The 18,217-nt window shown below is 42.9% G+C and overlaps 1 protein-coding gene across 1 annotated transcript in view; it reads right to left on the bottom strand.

Moving 5' to 3' along the window:
• Positions 1-17,173, bottom strand: part of LOC139378505 (pleiotrophin-A-like) — a 45,826-nt gene extending 28,653 nt beyond the window's left edge. Inside the window, exon 1 of the mRNA XM_071120729.1 lies at positions 16,739-17,173. The gene's annotated coding sequence lies outside the window, so the exon portion shown is untranslated. The remainder of the gene's footprint in view (positions 1-16,738) is intronic.
• Between the last annotated feature and the right edge of the window lie 1,044 nt (positions 17,174-18,217).

Genomic DNA, 18,217 nt, shown 5'->3' with positions numbered 1-18,217 from the left:
GTTACTGTAAAATGTAAAATCCTCCCAGTGATAGAGGGCCACTGTATGATTTCATATATAGGACATTTCCAGTCATTCATAAACAGGCAGGCTCAGTACCATGGCTGAATAATATGTTTGTGACGTTCAGATCATGTATTCCCTTATGCATGGACTATGAAGGACTTGTTGTGTCTGGCATGTTAAGGGTGTTCTGTGCCCTGAGGCGAAAACAATTCATCTATGATAACAAATCATTTTGGCAGGCTTTGATTTAACACCAAGTCTCCAATGAGCCTGAATCATTCAAATATCAGTCCTATGAGACGCTGATCAAATGTGAGTAGTGGAGGAACAGGAATTTGACACTGGTGCTTCTCCTGAGTGCCCACCATTTTGGATTAGACACTAAACAACAAAGACAGACAACACAGTCTGAATGGAGAAATACATTTGGCCATAGTGCCCAATCAATCCAAATTCAGTAAGTACGCGACAGTAGTCAAAGCAGAATGATCACCCTCCGATGGTACAAGCACCAGATTGTCATGAGAGAGAGAGGCTCACGTCTGCCATGTACATTTAATAGTCTAATTTCTCTTCCAGAGAGTCTTATTCTAGTGTCTGTCGGCAAACAAACACTGCATTCCCTCTGAGCACAGATGTCAGTTCAACGTCTAGTTTTGATTGACATTTGGTTGAGTTGTCAACTAACGTAAATTCAACGTGAAATCCACAAAATAGTTCACCATGTCATTGGATTTAGCTTTAAAAAATTCTGAAAAAATGATGACATTTCCTAACATTGATTACTGTTTTTCTAACCCAATCAGTTTTCCACATTGATTCAACATCATCACATTGAATTATTTGGTTGAAATGAAGTGGAAACATTATTGATTCAACCAATTTTTTGCCCAGTGGGTGTGTGTGTGTGTGTTCTGAATATGGAGCCAGAAACCCATTCCAAGATATTTACAGGCACGTGGATGGAGCGCTGTCTCTATTTAACTTTTTGCACTTCTATTTCTGACTTTCTGCTAATTTAAATGAATTACACCATCTGTCATTAGGGGCTAGATGCACTATATCCCTGGTTTCAGAGACAGTTTTATTTTCAGCTCCCCGGGATGCAGAGAGGGAGGTTATTTATTGAAAATGGTGAGTGTGAACAGATTGGACAACCCTGTTACGTCAAGGACATGACTCCAAGCCAAAACAAGTCAATGTTATTGCATTGTCTTCGGGGCTATTTGGATGGAGGGCCATGGGATGGGCCATGCCTCCAGTATACAAGTATATTCCTCAAATCCTGTGTTTCTCCAACGTTTTCTGTAAGCTATGGTACTTCCTACTTAAGGGTCTGATGACAATATACTGTAACTAACTTTAAAACTGACAAAAAGATTCATGTCAGCGAACCATCAGAGGTACCGGTCAGCATCATCCCTGGGACCGATGCTTGTCCCAGAACCGGAGGTTGAGAAACATTGCTCAAATGTTTCTTGCCCAGGGACCCCCTCCCAGGCCAACTGGCGACACAAAGATGTGCGTCTTGTCTTATCATCAGGTGAATGATAATGGCAAGTAGAAGTAATCAACGTTTTAAAATGAAAAGACTTGGTAGACAGGTTCGTTATTGTGACCTCCCCACAGTTCACTGGAAGAGGAAGTGGAAACTCTAAGAGAGCTTCGAAGCTAATTTCCAACAATTCTACACAGTTTTACATGGAGCTGGGACAATTTTGCAGTTTGAAATTTATTGCAATTCTATGCATTTTGCAATGGATAATGCTGTGTTCTTCTTATAAAAAATTATAACAAAGTCAATGGGCAGGTGCTCTGAATGGCCTTTAACTTTTCGCTGACTGTCTAGCTTTTATTTGATGGTTAGTTCTAAATTCTCAAAGATAATTAAAAAATATATACAGTACCAGTCAAAAGTTTGGACACACCTACTAATTCAAGGGTTTTTTGTACTATTTTCTACATTGTAGAATAATAGTGAAAACATCAAAACTATGAAATAACACACATGGAATCATGTAGTATTCAAAATGTATTTTAGATTTTAGATTCTTCAAAGTAGCCACCCTTTGCCTTGATGACAGATTTGCACACGCTTGGCATTCTCTCAACCAGCTTCATAAGGTAGTCACCTGGAATACATTTCAATTAACAGGTGTGCCTTGTAAAAAGTTCATTAATGGAATTTTCTTAATGCTTTTGAGCCAATCAGTTGTGTTGTGACAAGGTAGGGGAGGTATACAGAGGATAGCCCTATTTGGTAAAAGACCAAGTCCATATTCTGGCAAGAACAGCTCAGATAAGCAAAGAGAAACGACAGTCCATCATTACTTTAAGACATGAAGGTCAGTTAATCCAGAACATTTCAAGAACTTTGAAAAGTGTGGTCGCAAAAACCATCAAGCGTTATGATGAAACTGGCTCTCATGAGGACCGCCACAGGAAAGGAAGACCCAGAGTTAGGATAAGTTCATAAGATTTACCAGCCTCAGAAATTGCAGCCAAAATAAATGCTTCACAGAGTTCAAGTAACAGACACATCTCAACATAAACTGTTCAGAGGAAACTGTGTGAATCAAGCCTTCATGGTCAAATTGCTGCAAGGAAACCACTACTAACGGACACCAATAAGAAGAAGAGACTTGCTTGGGCCAAGAAACATGAGCAATGGACATTAGACAGGTGGAAATCTGTCCTTTGGTCGGATAAGTCCAAATTTGAGATGTTTGGTTCCAACCGCCGTGTCTTTGTGTGACGCAGAGTAGGTAAACGGATGATCTCCACAGGTGTGGTTCCCACCGTGAAGCATGGATAATAAAGTGTGGTGGTTCTTTGCTGGTGACACTGTCAGTGATTTATTTAGAATTCATGGCACACTTAAACAGTATGGCTACCACAGCAGTCTAAAGCGATACGCCATCCCAGCTGGTTTGCGCTTAGTGGGACTATCATTTGTTTTTCAACAGGACAATGACCCAACACACCTCCAGGCTATATAAGGGATATTTGACCAAGAAGGAGAGTGATGGAATGCTGCATCAGATGACCTGGCCTCCACAGTCACCCGACCTCAACCCAATTGAGATGGTTTGGGATGAGTTGGACAGCAGAGTGAAGGAAAAGCAGCCAACAGCTGCTCAGCATATGTGGGAACTCCTTCAAGACTCTTGGAAAAGCATTCATCATGAAGCTGTTTGAGAGAATGCCAAGAGTGTGCAAAGCTGTCATAAAGTCAAAGGGTGGCTACTTTGGAGAAAGTGTGCAAAGCTGTCATCAAGGTCTATCTTCAAGGTAAAATATATTTGATTTGTGTAACACTTTTTTGATTACTACATGATTCCATATGTGTTATTTCATAGTTTTGATGTCTTCACTATTATTCTACAATGTAGAAAATATAAAAAGTAAAGAAAAACCCTTGAATGAGTAGGTGTGTCCAAACGTTTGACTGGCACTGTATATAGTTCAATATCTTTTCTGAATGCTTTGTATCTGGTTTTGGTCAGTTAAGTTGTATGTAAGAATGCTGTTCATTGACTATAGCTCAGCATTCAACAACATAGTACCCTCCAAGCTCATCATTAAGAGCGAGGCCCTGGGTCTGAACCCCGCCCTGTGCAATTGGGTCCTGGACCTCCTGACAGGCTGCCCCCAGGTGGTGAAGGTAGGAAACAACATCTCCACTTTGCTGATCCTCAACACTGGGGCCCCACAAGGGTGCGTGTTCAGCCCCCTCCTGTACTCCCTGTTCACCCATGACTGCTTGGCCATGCACGCCTCCAACTCAATCATCAAGTTTGCAGATGACGCAACAGTAGTAGGCTTGATTACCAACTTTTATTTTATTTTATTTATTTAACGTTTATTTAACCAGGAAGGGCTCATTGAGATTAAAATCTCTTTTTCAAGAGCGCCCTGGCCAAGATAGGCAGCACCAAGTCATTACAAAAGTCATTACAAAAAAACATGAAAAACTACAAGTAATCTAGTAAAAACCATTGAATTCACAAAAGTATAAAACAGCAACTTAAAAACATTGACAGGTCAGGGAATCAGCCTCAAAATCCTTCATCAGTGATTTAAAAACACCAATCGGGACAAGTGCTTCCAGTTTAAAAGTATTTTGTAAGGTGTTCCAAGACGATGGCGCAGAGTACATAAAAGCCTTTTTACCAAATTCAGTTCGGACATTTGGAACAGTTAGCAGGATAAAGTCCAGCAAACGAAGAGAGTACCCACCACATTTCTGAACAATAAAAATGCACAAATAAAAAGGTAGTAAACCCAAAATGGCTTTGTAAATAAAAGTTTTCCAGTGACTGAGCCTACGAGTGACTAGAGAAGGCCAGCCAACCCTGGTATACAAAGTGCAGTGGTGCGTAAGGGTTTTGCAGTTTAAAATCAATCTCAAAGTGTCATGGTAAAGAGTGTCAATTGATCTCAAACACTGAGCGGAAGCGTTCATATATAAAATATCCCCATAGTCTAGTAAAGGCATAAATGTAGCTGATACTAGCCTCCAACAACGACGGGCTCCTGGAGTGTAGTGTCAGGAAAATAACCTCTCACTCAACATCAACAAAACAAAGGAGATGATCATGGACTTCAGAAAACAGGGAGCACCCCCCTATCCACATCGACGAGACACCAGTGGAGAAGGTGGAAAGTTTTAAGTTTCTCAGGGTATACATCACTGGCAAACTGAAATGGTCCACCCACACAGACAGTGTGATGAAGAAGGCGCAACAGCGCCTATTCAACCTCAGGAGGCTGAAGACATTTATCTTGTCACCTAAAACCCTCACAAACTTCTACAAATGCTCAATTGAGAGCATCCTGTCTGGCTGTATCAGCACCTGGTACGGCAATTGCACCGCCCACAACCGCAGGGCTCTCCAGCGGGTGGTGCGGTCTGCACAACGCATCACCGGGGGCAAACTACCAACCCTCCAGGACACCTACAGCACCCGATGTCACAGGAAGGCCAAAAAGATCATCAAGGACAACAACCACCCGAGCCACTGCCTGTTCAATCCACTATCATCCAGAAGGCGAGGTCAATACAGGTGCACCAATGCTAGGGCCGAGAGACTGAAAAACAGCTTCTATCTCAAGGCCATCAGACTGTTAAATAGCCATCACTAGCACAGAGAGGCTGCTGCCAACATACAGATTTTAAATCATTGGCCACTTTAATAAATGGAGCACTAGTCACTTTAATAATGTCACTTTAATAATGTTTACATATATTGCGTTACTTATCTCATATGTATATACTGTATTCTATACTGTCTACTGTATCTTAGTCTATGTTACTCAGACATTGCTCATCCATATATTTATATATTCTTAATTCCATTCCTTTACTTAGATTTGTGTGTATTAGGTATTTGTTGTGAAATTGTTAGATATTACTTGTTAGATATTGCTGCACTGTCGGAACTAGAAGCACAAGCATTTCGCTACACCCGCAATAACATCTGCTAAACACGTGTATGTGACCAATCAAATTTGATTTATTTTATTTGATTTAGAGATATAGGGACACCTGATCTGTTGCATGATCTGCTAGTCTGTAGATATAGGGATACTAGAACTTTTGGATGATCTGCTAGAGATATAGGGCTGTAGAGATATAGGGCTAATAGAGCTGTTTGATGAAGAGCATGCAGCCAGCCAGCCACTGTCGAAAACATGTGCAGCAGAGCCATGAGAGATCCAACGCCTCGGGCCCTGTGACGTCAGTCAGCAGAGAGGGTTGATGGGAATTCGATACACAGCAACGCTGCCTAATTTATTCCACAATAAAACCGACAGAAGCTTGTTTGTCTGTTTCTGTGTGCAATGGCTGTGGAATGTACTGCAGTATATGCACACATTATTTACTGATGCTGAAAGATTCATCTGAGAAAAATGATTTGTCGTTGCATTGATTTGTCGTTTGATATTTGTACGCACTGTATGAAGTTAAGTCCAGCCTTTATTATGAAAATGTTCCAGCAGCCTAAAAGTGTTATTAGTTAGCTGGCAGTGGAGGCTGCTGAGGGGAGGACGGCTCATAATAATGGCTGGAATGGAGTCAATGGAATCAACCAATGATATGGAATGATGTCATTCCATTGACTCCATTCCAGACATTATTATGAGCAATCCTCCCCTCAGCAGCCTCCAATGCTAGCTAGGTATTTTCAATGTTATCGTCTCAAGCCATACTAATCAGAAATATTCTGTCATGAAACAATTAGTGTCTCCTTGGCACATTTGAATCAGAGTACCACACATAAAATACAACATCAACTCTATGTCTTAGTCAGCTTTAGCTACTCCCATTGCCAAAACCAAAGGTCCCAAACATGCACGCACGCACACACACACGAGTAGAAGCGTTTACATGTGATATTCCCGCCTCTGTTTGTTTTAAGAGGCTATTTCATTTATTCTCCTTACTGAGGATCTGCCAACCCTGTCTACCAACTTCATCTGTTCACATCACTGGCCTCGTCAACACATGCTATCCCCATCCATCACACATGTATTGTTATCCTGGTTCCCAAATGGCACCCTACTCCTATATAGTGTACTACTTTTGACCAGGACCCCTAGGGATAGGGTGCCATTTGGGATGTACACCCTGTTAACCCACCAACATGAGTATTTGTAACGTATACGCAGGGAGTCAGGAAGCAGGTGCAGAAAGTGAGTTTAATAATAAACATGACAATAATACAAAACAGAAGCTGCACACTGAATGTAAACAAAACCAACAGTGCCTGATGAATGAGGCAACTGAGGGCTATATGAACGGAGAGTTATCAGGGTGATGATGAAGTCCAGGTGTGCTTAACGATGGGGAAGACGTGTGCGCAATGATGGTTGCCAGGTGAACGCAGTGTGGGTTGCCAGGTGAACGCAGTGTGGGTTGCCAGGACCGGTGGTTAGTAGAACCTAAATACATGTTTATTTCCAAAGGACAACTTGCAAGTACATTTAGGAGCTCTTATTTGCTATAGAGTGCTTATAGCTTTCCACTCATCCTCCTCAAAGGGAATAACAAAACTCCTGGGAGCCAGCATACGACAACCTCCACTCAATCCCTGTGTTTTTTTCTCAGAAAAACAAAATGTTTCTGGCAGTGTCCCATCACTGTCTCTGGTCATGGTGGGATTCAAGATAGTTTCCGGCCACCTGCTCACAGACACAGCACAGCCCAGAGCATTGACCGGGCCCTTTCAACATGACACAGAACATTACGCCAGACTGGGCAGAAACACACTCCTTTTCCGTGAGTTGAAGTGTGGTTTATTGTGCAACGTGTCATGCCTTCTCTGACCACCTTTGTCACATTGAACTGGGTCACACAGACAAACAGGTAATGGCATATGTGGTTTCCCCCTCAGAGAATACATCACAACAGATTGGTATGCAAAAACTGAAGAACTCATTTCAAATCACATGTTTTTTTTATGATCTTGACCTGTCTGTCTGGGTGTGTGTTTGTATAGTTATCTAATACCGTTTTCACACTACTGAGTCAAACCAAGCTGAGCTGTACTGGGATGGCCTGGTTACACATCCAGCATAGTTGCAGAAATTGGTTGTTAACTGGGTTGGGGAGTAAGTGATTACATGTAATCTGATTATAAAAACAACTACAACTAATCCGTTACCAGCTAAAATATTGTAATCAGATTACAGATACTTTCAAAAAAGTAGACGATTACTAATTGGATTACATTTAAATTCAGAAAGGATGTTTGCAAAAAAAACATGACAACTTTCTATTTTCTCAATGACATTCAATCCAGCATTGAAAACAGGCACAATTTAAGTTTGTTCCACCTGAGCGAATCAGAGACCACTATGACGTCACATCAAATGCGTTTGAGGGATCTTTTTCATCTTCTTCTAATGCCTCTTAAGAGGAAAGTAATCCAAAAGTAATCAGATTACGTTACTCTGTTTGGGTAATCCAAAAGTTATGTTACTGATCATTTTGGACAGGCACTGTAACTTGTAACTCTAACGGCTTATATTTAGAAAGTAACCTACCTAACTCTGGTTGTTGATGCCAGTTTAGCTGTTGGCTCCTTCTCACAACAGTCTGACAGTGTCCACAGTGCAGCATCAGTGTTCAGCTCACAATGCACTGGTCCATTTAGCCCCCAGGGGCTCTCTCCGAGCAGCTCCAGGGGTGTCTGGCCTGGAAGGGGGAGGACAAAAAAGCCCCCTCAACCAGCAGACTCAAATCACCAGGGGCAGTACCCAGTTACATGTATGGGGAAAACCGTTAGTGTTCATCCGAGGGGTACGAGAAACAAGCTTGCTTCAACAATTTCCTCTACCTGCCCGACTACCTTTCTCTCTGGACCTTGGTTTCTCCCACCTTTCCTGAGGAGAATATGGAGTGTTGTGGTTCACTAACACAAGTAGATCACCCCTGAACTTCGTTGGAATCTATGTTTCTCTGCCTTTTGAAACATGGATGTGTTTCTCTGCCTTCTGAAACATGGATGTGTTTCTCTGCCTTCTGAAACATGGAGGTGTTTCTCTGCCTTCTGAAACATGGAGGTGTTTCTCTGCCTTCTGAAACATGAAGGTGTTTCTCTGCCTTCTGAAACATGGAGGTGTTTCTCAGCCTTCTGAAACATGGATGTGTTTCTCTGCCTTCTGAAACATGGAGGTGTTTCTCTGCCTTCTGAAACATGGATGTGTTTCTCAGCCTTTTGAAACATGGATGTGTTTCTCTGCCTTCTGAAACATGGATGTGTTTCTCTGCCTTCTGAAACATGAAGGTGTTTCTCTGCCTTCTGAAACATGGAGGTGTTTCTCAGCCTTCTGAAACATGGATGTGTTTCTCAGCCTTCTGAAACATGGAGGTGTTTCTCTGCCTTCTGAAACATGGATGTGTTTCTCTGCCTTCTGAAACATGGATGTGTTTCTCAGCCTTCTGAAACATGGAGGTGTTTCTCTGCCTTCTGAAACATGGAGGTGTTTCTCTGCCTTCTGAAACATGGAGGTTTTTCTCTGCCTTCTGAAACATGGATGTGTTTCTCTGCCTTCTGAAACATGGAGGTGTTTCTCTGCCTTCTGAAACATGGATGTGTTTCTCAGCCTTCTGAAACATGGATGTGTTTCTCAGCCTTCTGAAACATGGAGGTGTTTCTCTGCCTTCTGAAACATGGATGTGTTTCTCTGCCTTCTGAAACATGGATGTGTTTCTCTGCCTTCTGAAACATGGAGGTGTTTCTCTGCCTTCTGAAACATGGATGTGTTTCTCTGCCTTCTGAAACATGGAGGTTTTTCTCTACCTTTTGAAACATGAAGGTTTTTCTCTGCCTTCTGAAACATGGAGGTTTTTCTCTACCTTTTGAAACATGAAGGTTTTTCTCTGCCTTCTGAAACATGGAGGTTTTTCTCTGCCTTCTGAAACATGGAGGTGTTTCTCAGCCTTCTGAAACATGGATGTGTTTCTCAGCCTTCTGAAACATGGAGGTGTTTCTCTGCCTTCTGAAACATGGATGTGTTTCTCAGCCTTTTGAAACATGGATGTGTTTCTCTGCCTTCTGAAACATGGATGTGTTTCTCAGCCTTCTGAAACATGGAGGTGTTTCTCTGCCTTCTGAAACATGGAGGTTTTTCTCTGCCTTCTGAAACATGGATGTGTTTCTCTGCCTTCTGAAACATGGATGTGTTTCTCTGCCTTCTGAAACATGGAGGTGTTTCTCTGCCTTCTGAAACATGGATGTGTTTCTCTGCCTTCTGAAACATGAGGGTGTTTCTCTGCCTTCTGAAACATGGAGGTGTTTCTCTGCCTTTTGTATAAGGTCAGGAGAATTTGAGCTATTGGTAAAAAAAAGAGTAAAGTTCTAATGAGCCATCCCATTCTCTGGTGTTAGTGTAGACCGGCTGTCTCTCACTATGAGCTGTGGACAGAATACTAATGTATGACTAATGGGGTGTCTGTCTCTCGCTCTCGCTCTCTCCTTCTCCATCCAGCTTCCTCTCTCTTTCTCAATCTTTCTTCCTCCATCTCCCTTGTTCTCCTTTCTCCCTCTCTCTCCATCTTTCTTCCTCCCTCTCCATCGTTCTCCTCTCTCTGCTCTCTCTCCTTCTTTCTCTCTCTTTCTTTCACTCTCTTCCTTTCTCTCTCATTTCTCTCTCCTTCTTTCTCTCTCTCCCTCTCTCTTCCTCTCCCTCTCTCTCTTCATCTCTCCCTCTCTGTCTCTCCTTCTTTCTCTCTATCCCTCTCTCCACAACAAACACAGTATGTGTGAGAGCCATAATCCACCACATTGAAGACGCAACTTCAAGCACATTGAAGATTGTTTCCTTAGTGAGGGATTTGCAAAGGGATTTCTGAGCCACACAAGTCAGTCTGGGGGAATTTAGTGGGAGGTTTAATGAGAACAGGGATAAAAAGCATTCTTGAACATCCCCCTGAGGCGCTGCTGATGGCAACCCTCCTCATAATTGTTGTGATCCTGAAGCTCTGATCACCTATTGGTGGGTACAAGCACCGCTTTGGTCTTAGCTCCATAGAGTGGGCTTACCTAATCCCCCCCTAGCCATTCTATGTGGTAAAGTTATCAAATCATTCTCTCACTCCTGAATGCATCCCTCAAAGAAATAAAAACATCCCAGAACGCTATCAGCTTGTGAACGTCTCCACAGAGTCCGATTAAAACCTGGTGAGATTTAAATGGAGTGGGATTAAGCTCCATCTTTAGTGTACAAAGTCTGATTGCATTTGACTTTAACAAGGACTTTGAAATATAGATTTTTGCAACATCTCCAATTCAGGCAACTTTAAAAACAGCCGTCATCCATAACTGATGCAGATAAAAAATTTAAAAAACACGTCCAGAACAAAGATAAGAGGATATCTGGCATTGATTGCAGACTTGATCATGGACATGCAACGTATGCTCCTGTTTTTAACAAGAATTGATCAAGTCAGAGACCAATCCAAACAGATTATTGACAAAAGGATTGGCTCGAATGTCATTTGTGATGATGGTCTGTTGGCAACATCCTTACATTCATCATAAACATTCATCCATCCGCTAGCTACACAGAAGTGCGGGGTTTCGAAATCATCTACGCATCACAGTATATCGACTATAGGCTGTCTAACTTTATTCCATCAGAACTTTCCATTTGAGCCGTGCAATGCCTTGTCATTAGGCTATTATCCCCATTCCACTGCATCTCTCATTTGCATTAGCCATCCAATTAGCAGTGAGAATGGAATAAGAAAACAAAGTGGTGGAATGCTGCAGGATACTGCTCGCGCTCAGTTAATCTTTCCATTCACCTTGAGTGGACTGGCCACATCAGTGGAAATGGCTCTCCGTTTTGTCTGTCTGTACAGACTACCTGTCAAGGGCAGACAGACTGACAGTCCCCTAAGGACGGACTATGGTTCATCAAACCAATACGGGGAGTATTCTTGGTGGGTGTCTCGATCATTTTCTGTATTTCCTTTTTAGCCCTGCACTGTTTACGCCTGACGACAGTCTCCTTTCTGATTAACAGTGACCATAATATTGAATAAAATCCTCTACGGTGGATCGAAGTAACTCAGCCACAGTGCTAGAACGTCAGGTAAAATAAAATGAGATTAGCATTGATTGCCTTCATAGATTTTAACATTTAGATTTTTGCATTGGAGGCGGCACATACATTGTATGTCATGTTATTGTGCCCCCAAGGAGTGTTAAATGTTATATAGGCACCTCTATTGGCAGGAAAGGTTGCTGAAAGGGACGTGGATGGTTTCATTTTCCCAATAGGCATAAAAGGACACATTTAATGTTGTTTGTAATGGATTGTTGCATTTATATAGTGCATTTAAATGCATCAGTAAGCATGTTCAGTACTTGGAGAGTTTCCCTAATACCATATGGAGAAAACTACTGGCCCTTCAGCACCACCTCCAACAACAGCAACCACACTTTCCTATGTGGTCTCCCATCCAGGGGTTAACCCAGCCCTACCCTGCTTAGCTTATGTAAACCAGTCAATTTTAACAATGCAATGTACTGTAAGGATAGATTTTATCATGCCCTCCTTTCATAAAATGTCACTATGTAGAATTTGCTTTATGATTGATGAATGGCTCTGAATCACACTTCTACACACCACATACAAGAATCCATAACGCCACATGACACAGATATGAAAGCATAGATCGCCCCCTTCTCTCTCTCTCTCTCTCTCTCTCTCTCTCTCTCTCTCCCCCTCTATTTCTCTCTCTCTCTCCTCTTTCTCTCTTCCCCTCATCCCTTTCTCTCTCTCTTTCTCCTCCTCTCTCTCTCCCCCTCCCCCTCTTTCATTGTTCTCTCTCTATATCTCATCTTTCTCTCTCTGTCCTCTCCATCCCTCTATCTACTCTCTCTCTCTCCATCTCCCTATCTTCTCCCTCCTGTGTTCTCTCAGTTCATTAGACAAACACAAACAGGCTGATCCCCCATGGTGTGGTAACTGCAGCCTGTACACACAAACACAGAACGTTTATCTCGCTCTCGCTCTCTCTCTTTCCTCTCTCTTTCCTCTCTCTTGCTCTCTCTTACTCTCTCTCTCTCTTTCCTCTCTCTCTCTGTCACTCTCTCTCTCTCTTGCTCTCTCGCTTTGCTCTCTCTCTTGCTTTCCTCTCTCTTTCCTCTCTCTCGCTCTCTCTCACTCTCTCTCTATTTCCTCTCTCTTGCTCTTTCCTCTCTCTTTCCTCTCTCTCGCTCTTTCCTCTCTCTCTTTCCTCTCTCTCACTCTCTCTCATTCCTCTCTCTTGCTCTTTCCTCTTTCTCTCTTTCCTCTCTCTCGCTCTCTCTCTCTCTCTCTCTTGCTCTCTCTGCTCTCTCTCTTTGCTCTCTCTCTTTGCTCTCTATCTCTCTTGCTCTCTCTCGCTCTCGCTCTCTCTTGTGCTCTCTCTGAGCTCTCTCCCTCTCTTTGCTCTCTATCTTTGTCCCTCTCTCTCTCTTGCTCTCTCTTTTGCTATCTCTTTCCTATCTATCTCTCTGTCCTCTCCATCCCTCTCCATCCCTATATCTCTTTCTCTCCATCTCCCTATCTTCTCCCTCCTGTGTTCTCTCAGTTCATTAGACAAACACAAACAGGCTGTCATCCTATACACACTCAGACACCAGACTCCAAACTTCTATCAAACAGACACTGGACTCCAAACTTCTATCAAACAGACACTGGACTCCAAACTTCTATCAAACAGACACTGGACTCCAAACTTCTATCAAACAGACACTGGACTCCAAACTTCTATCAAACAGACGCTGGATTCCAAACTTCTATCAAACAGACGCTGGACTCCAAACTTCTCTCAGGGCAATAGTTACCTCTTGAGGCAAGGATACTTGGACAGTAGGGCTATAATTCAACAGGATTGTAGGGAGGCTATATTTGCATTCTATTCCACAGTCACAAACATCTAACATTCAACTTGACTGATTACATACGCATGCATGGGAATGCACGCACGTGCAGGCACACACACACACACACACATTCCCTGTCAGGTCACATATCGAGTTTTCCTTTCTTGTGTAATTGGTATGTACAGTAGACAGACATCAACACCCTGACCTATGACCTCACCAGCAGTGTGGGCCAATCAGACGGCAAGGGACGGTGCCAGGAGTATGCCGGCCAAGCTGTGACTGTGGGAGACTAATGAACTAATTGATCAGGGTGGAAGGCCTCTGGCCGTCACTGTTCCTCCGAGGATCATACAGCCAATGAGGCCGATACAAGGGCCAAACCACAGTACGTCACAGTCAGAGTCAGATATTCATATGACCACAGGCAAACTAGCTCTCCACAATACAGATACTCTCCAGACAGTTTATATTCATAACATTCCTAAGAATATATTATTTGGCCATTAGTGGAAAGGTGGTCTGAATCTGAAGTTCGATGTACGTGGTTATGTGATTCGAAGTCTGTCCCATCAAACACACACACACACACACACACACACACACACACACACACACACACACACACACACACACACACACAGTAAGATAGACAAATACACGGACAGACACACGAACAGATGGACACAGACATGATTCACACAAAAATGCACCCATCAGATTCCCCACAACAAAAGTCATTGCCAGTGCCATCAAGGATGTTCCTCCCTACAAAGAGACTCTGTCATGTCAAGCAATGGGCCACTGGCTTTAAGGATGTTCAGTAAGCCAGAGATTGTTACGGTTTTGTTGTAATGAAATAGCCGTCTAATTGACATCTCAATTAGAATATGTGCATTTCCTCAATTGACAATTTAACTATTTAAACGACACAGGCCCTCAGCTCAGACTAAATCCCATGTCATGATTACCGATGGACTTTCTGAGAAGATTTGATGAAATAGAGAGCCAGTCATCTCTTAGTATCATAGTAGCCTCTTCTAGCTCTGCGATAGTGGACACTGTTGAACCTTATCTCTCTTATTGCAGGGTCCCAGCTGACGGCTCTAGTCTAGCTACAGTACCGAACAGCATACAGCCCATGCACTTCCGAGCTCAGCCTGGTCCCAGAACTGTTTGTGCTGTACTGCCAACTTCCTATGTCGTCGATGGCATGACGAGAGCCAGTGAGGGCTATCCGGTGCAAACAGGGGAACGGCTACTCAGGGCCTAGACTGGGGTCCGTCTCTGGTTTGGGTCTGGCAGCCCTCTCCCTCCCTCGCCAGACCCCATCTCTGTTCAGCCTACATGTGATGTGAGGGGTCAATGTGTACACCACATGAATGAAACAGCCACTCAATGTGGGGATCTTTGTGCATTTTCTTATCCCTGCCACCCTCCCTCTCTCTCTCAGCCACTTACTCCCCATAGACCGGACCTGGCTCCTTTGAGAGTGCTTCCCTTCCCCACTGTGAAGCAGCCTTCTTAGGCATCTCACAGACCATTCTATACTTTATTGCTCCAGGTCTTCCATGGAGAGTGGTCATGTGACACAGCATTTGTATAGATGGGTGAAATGCATTGGCTTTGTGTTCCATGCTGAATAGCATCTCTCAGTGTCACACATGGAAATATCAAGTGTTTGAAATGTGAGGGGCAACTTAACATTGAGGGAAAGCAGGATCCGTAAAATGTGCCTTGCCTTATCTTCCTCAAATGCCAGCCCTTACATAATTGCCAGTGCACATTGACAAATGGGACTGGTTATGTGAGAGTTAGCTCACCCTCCTGGCTTCCATCCTGGCAGCTCAGCTCCACCTCGGGTCTCTCAATGAGCTTGACTTCCCACTGACCAAAGCTGGTTTCTCAAGCTCATCTCTCCACCTATTGCCTCATGTTTAATCTCCCAGCTCTTTCATTAGGAACACACCATGTGTTACTTCTAAAGCAATGAACTGGCCAAAGCTCATTTAAATCTAGATCGAGACCGGGACTCTTTTGTACACAGTAGGAATGCTAGAGATGTTGGTCGAAGTTGGGCTTCCTATACCAGGGGTGAACATAACTATGGCAACACAGGCACAAGGTCTGCTCAACCATAGGAGTGCTACAATACCGATGCCCTCGGTTTCTCATTCCAGTCAGGCCTGACCCAAATTACAATATCCTGGGAAAAACACTGTCCCCGACAACACACATGCGCACGCACATGCACGGCCACGCACAAATACTCTCTGTCAAACACACTCACATACACTGCAAGCATAGGTCTTTATAAGAGGATACCAAACAGAGGCAATAAAATGACTAGTCTAATGATATGCTTGGAGAATGAAGGGTTATGTTCTGGTGGGCGTGCACCTCTGTAGAATTGTGAAACTTGACTGATGAGTGATTCAAGCAGTTGTGCTACAATATGAAGAACAACGAAATATCGTTTTAGACTAGAGGAAACATAGATGTTCTTAGAAGTCTTGAAGTTTGCAACGATTCCTACAGCATACTAAGTATTTGGATAAATGCTACTCCCTTACTGTAATGCAAACACTAAATATTACAGGGAGATGGTAAACACAAAGTCCTGCAGCTCTCTCTGCTATTGTTATTTCCTCATGAGCTTGTTTTGAGCTTCTTGTTCTTTACTGTTTTGTTTGTCTCTCATACGAAGCCTGAAAGGGAAATATATCCAGTTTAAATTATAAATCCTTTGTTAATGAAAAAAGAAGAGCTTTTATGTTCATATACCTGATTCTTCCACGTTCAGAACTGAATAAACCATAGAAAACACATGGACAATCAAGATGGTTTACATCAACAGCGTGCTGAAAGGGATACAAAAACAACACCCATAGCTTGTGGTGATTAGTATCTGCAACCATAAATTATAATAGAGGGAAAACTATACTTTGGTATGTCGCAGTGTTTAGTGTATTATTAGCCTGGGACGTGGCACGACATCCAAAACAAAGCAAGCCAGAGAACACTTACTACACAGAGAGTTAATAATGATGCTGCCAACTCAAAGACACCAGTTCCACTATCCCACAACACAAGCACTCCCCCTACGCTCCTTCTGCCATCACTAATTGTCCATATCTGTCTAGGCTACAGTTGGACTCATCTGATTGAGTCTCGGCCCATTCATACTCCACAGCCTCCCAGCATCGCTAGTCCCTGTCTGCCTCTCACAGTTCTGAAATCTCCCTCCTCATCTCAGCCCCAATAGCTTCACACGCCACATCTCTCCTGGTCACCCAACTACCACCACACATCCAAGTGTGCACCTTGCTCCGGTTAGAAGTACTTACTTTGAACTGGAGGTCTGGTGGTTGTTCCAACGCTTTGCAATAGTTTGTGAACTCTCCTCTCATCTGCTCCTCACCCCTGCTGTCAGTCACTCTCTCTCTAATTCTCTCTCTACCTCCCTCTCTTTCTTTCACTTAGTCTCTCACTCTTGTCTCTCCACAAGTCTGGGCAAACGATAGCTGTTTCCCCCTTCTCTCTCTCTCTTTCTCTCACCCTCTCATTTCTGTTGCTGAGAGAGGAGGGCGTTCTGAAAAGCTTGGTTTCCTGACTCGTGATCAGGATCTCATTGCCACAAGGTCACTCCAGGGACGGCCCGCTTGGCAGGGGAGCAGCACTCAGAGAGAGAGAAGAGAGAAAGAGGGGGTAGAGAGGGAGACAGGAGGGAGGAGAGGGAGCACTTAGAGACAGAACTGGAGCTATGTAGTCACACTGGGGACAGAGAAAGAGAGCGAGAGGGCGAGAGGTTGGGTTGAGTTGGGTTGGGGTGGGGTTAGCTACAGATGGGCTCTGACAGGATATAAAACAACATGAAGAACAACATGGACAACAGCATGGAGAACAGTACCCACAGAGGAAAAAATACATTTTAATATATTTAACGTCATGTAAAATGTATTTTAAGTACACTAACCGTCAAAAGTTTTAGAACACAGTCATTCAAGGGTTTTTCTTTATTTTTATTATTTTCTACATTGTAGAATAATGGTGAAGATATCACAACTATGAAATAACACATATGGAATCATGTAGTAACCAAAAAAGTGTTAAACAAATCTAAATATATTTTACCTTGAAGATAGCCTTGATGACAGCTTTGCACACTTTTGGCATTCTCTCAACCAGCTTCATGAGGCAGTCACCTGGAATGAATTTCAATTAACAGGTGTGCCTTCTTAAAAGTTAATTTGTGTAATTTATTTCCTTCTTAGTGCGTTTGAGCCAATCAGTTGTGTTGTGACAAGGTAGGGGGGTATACATAAGGTAGCCCTATTTGGTAAAAGACCAAGTCCATATTCTGGCAAAAACAGCTCAAATAAGCAAAGAGAAATGACAGTCCATGATTACTTTAAGAAGGTCAGTCAATATGGAATAGTTCAAGAACTTTGAAAGTTTCTTCAAGTGCAGTCGCAAAAATCGCTCTATGATGAAACTGGCTCTCATGAGGACCACCACAGGAATGGAAGACACAGAGTTACCTCTTCTGCAGAGGATAAGTTTATTAGAGTTACCAGCCTCAGATATTGCAGCCCTTAAAACCTTCCTAGAAGTCTTAGAGGGTCCACGGAGAGACATGTCAAAATACTGAATTGTCACTTTAGCCTTTATTGAAAATTACATTTATTGAATTCTGTTAAAGAGAACTTCATTTCAGTATTCACACTCCTTGACTTTTTCCACAGCAGCCTGAATTTAAAATGTATTACATTTAGATTTTTGGCACTGGCCTACACACTATACCAAATAATGTCAAAGTGGAATTA

This window comes from Oncorhynchus clarkii, chromosome 21 (genome assembly GCF_045791955.1).
Source record: "Oncorhynchus clarkii lewisi isolate Uvic-CL-2024 chromosome 21, UVic_Ocla_1.0, whole genome shotgun sequence".
Lineage (NCBI taxonomy): Eukaryota > Metazoa > Chordata > Actinopteri > Salmoniformes > Salmonidae > Oncorhynchus > Oncorhynchus clarkii.
The sequence above is the reverse complement of the archived record's forward strand: the minus strand, read 5'-3'. Positions and strand labels throughout refer to the sequence as shown.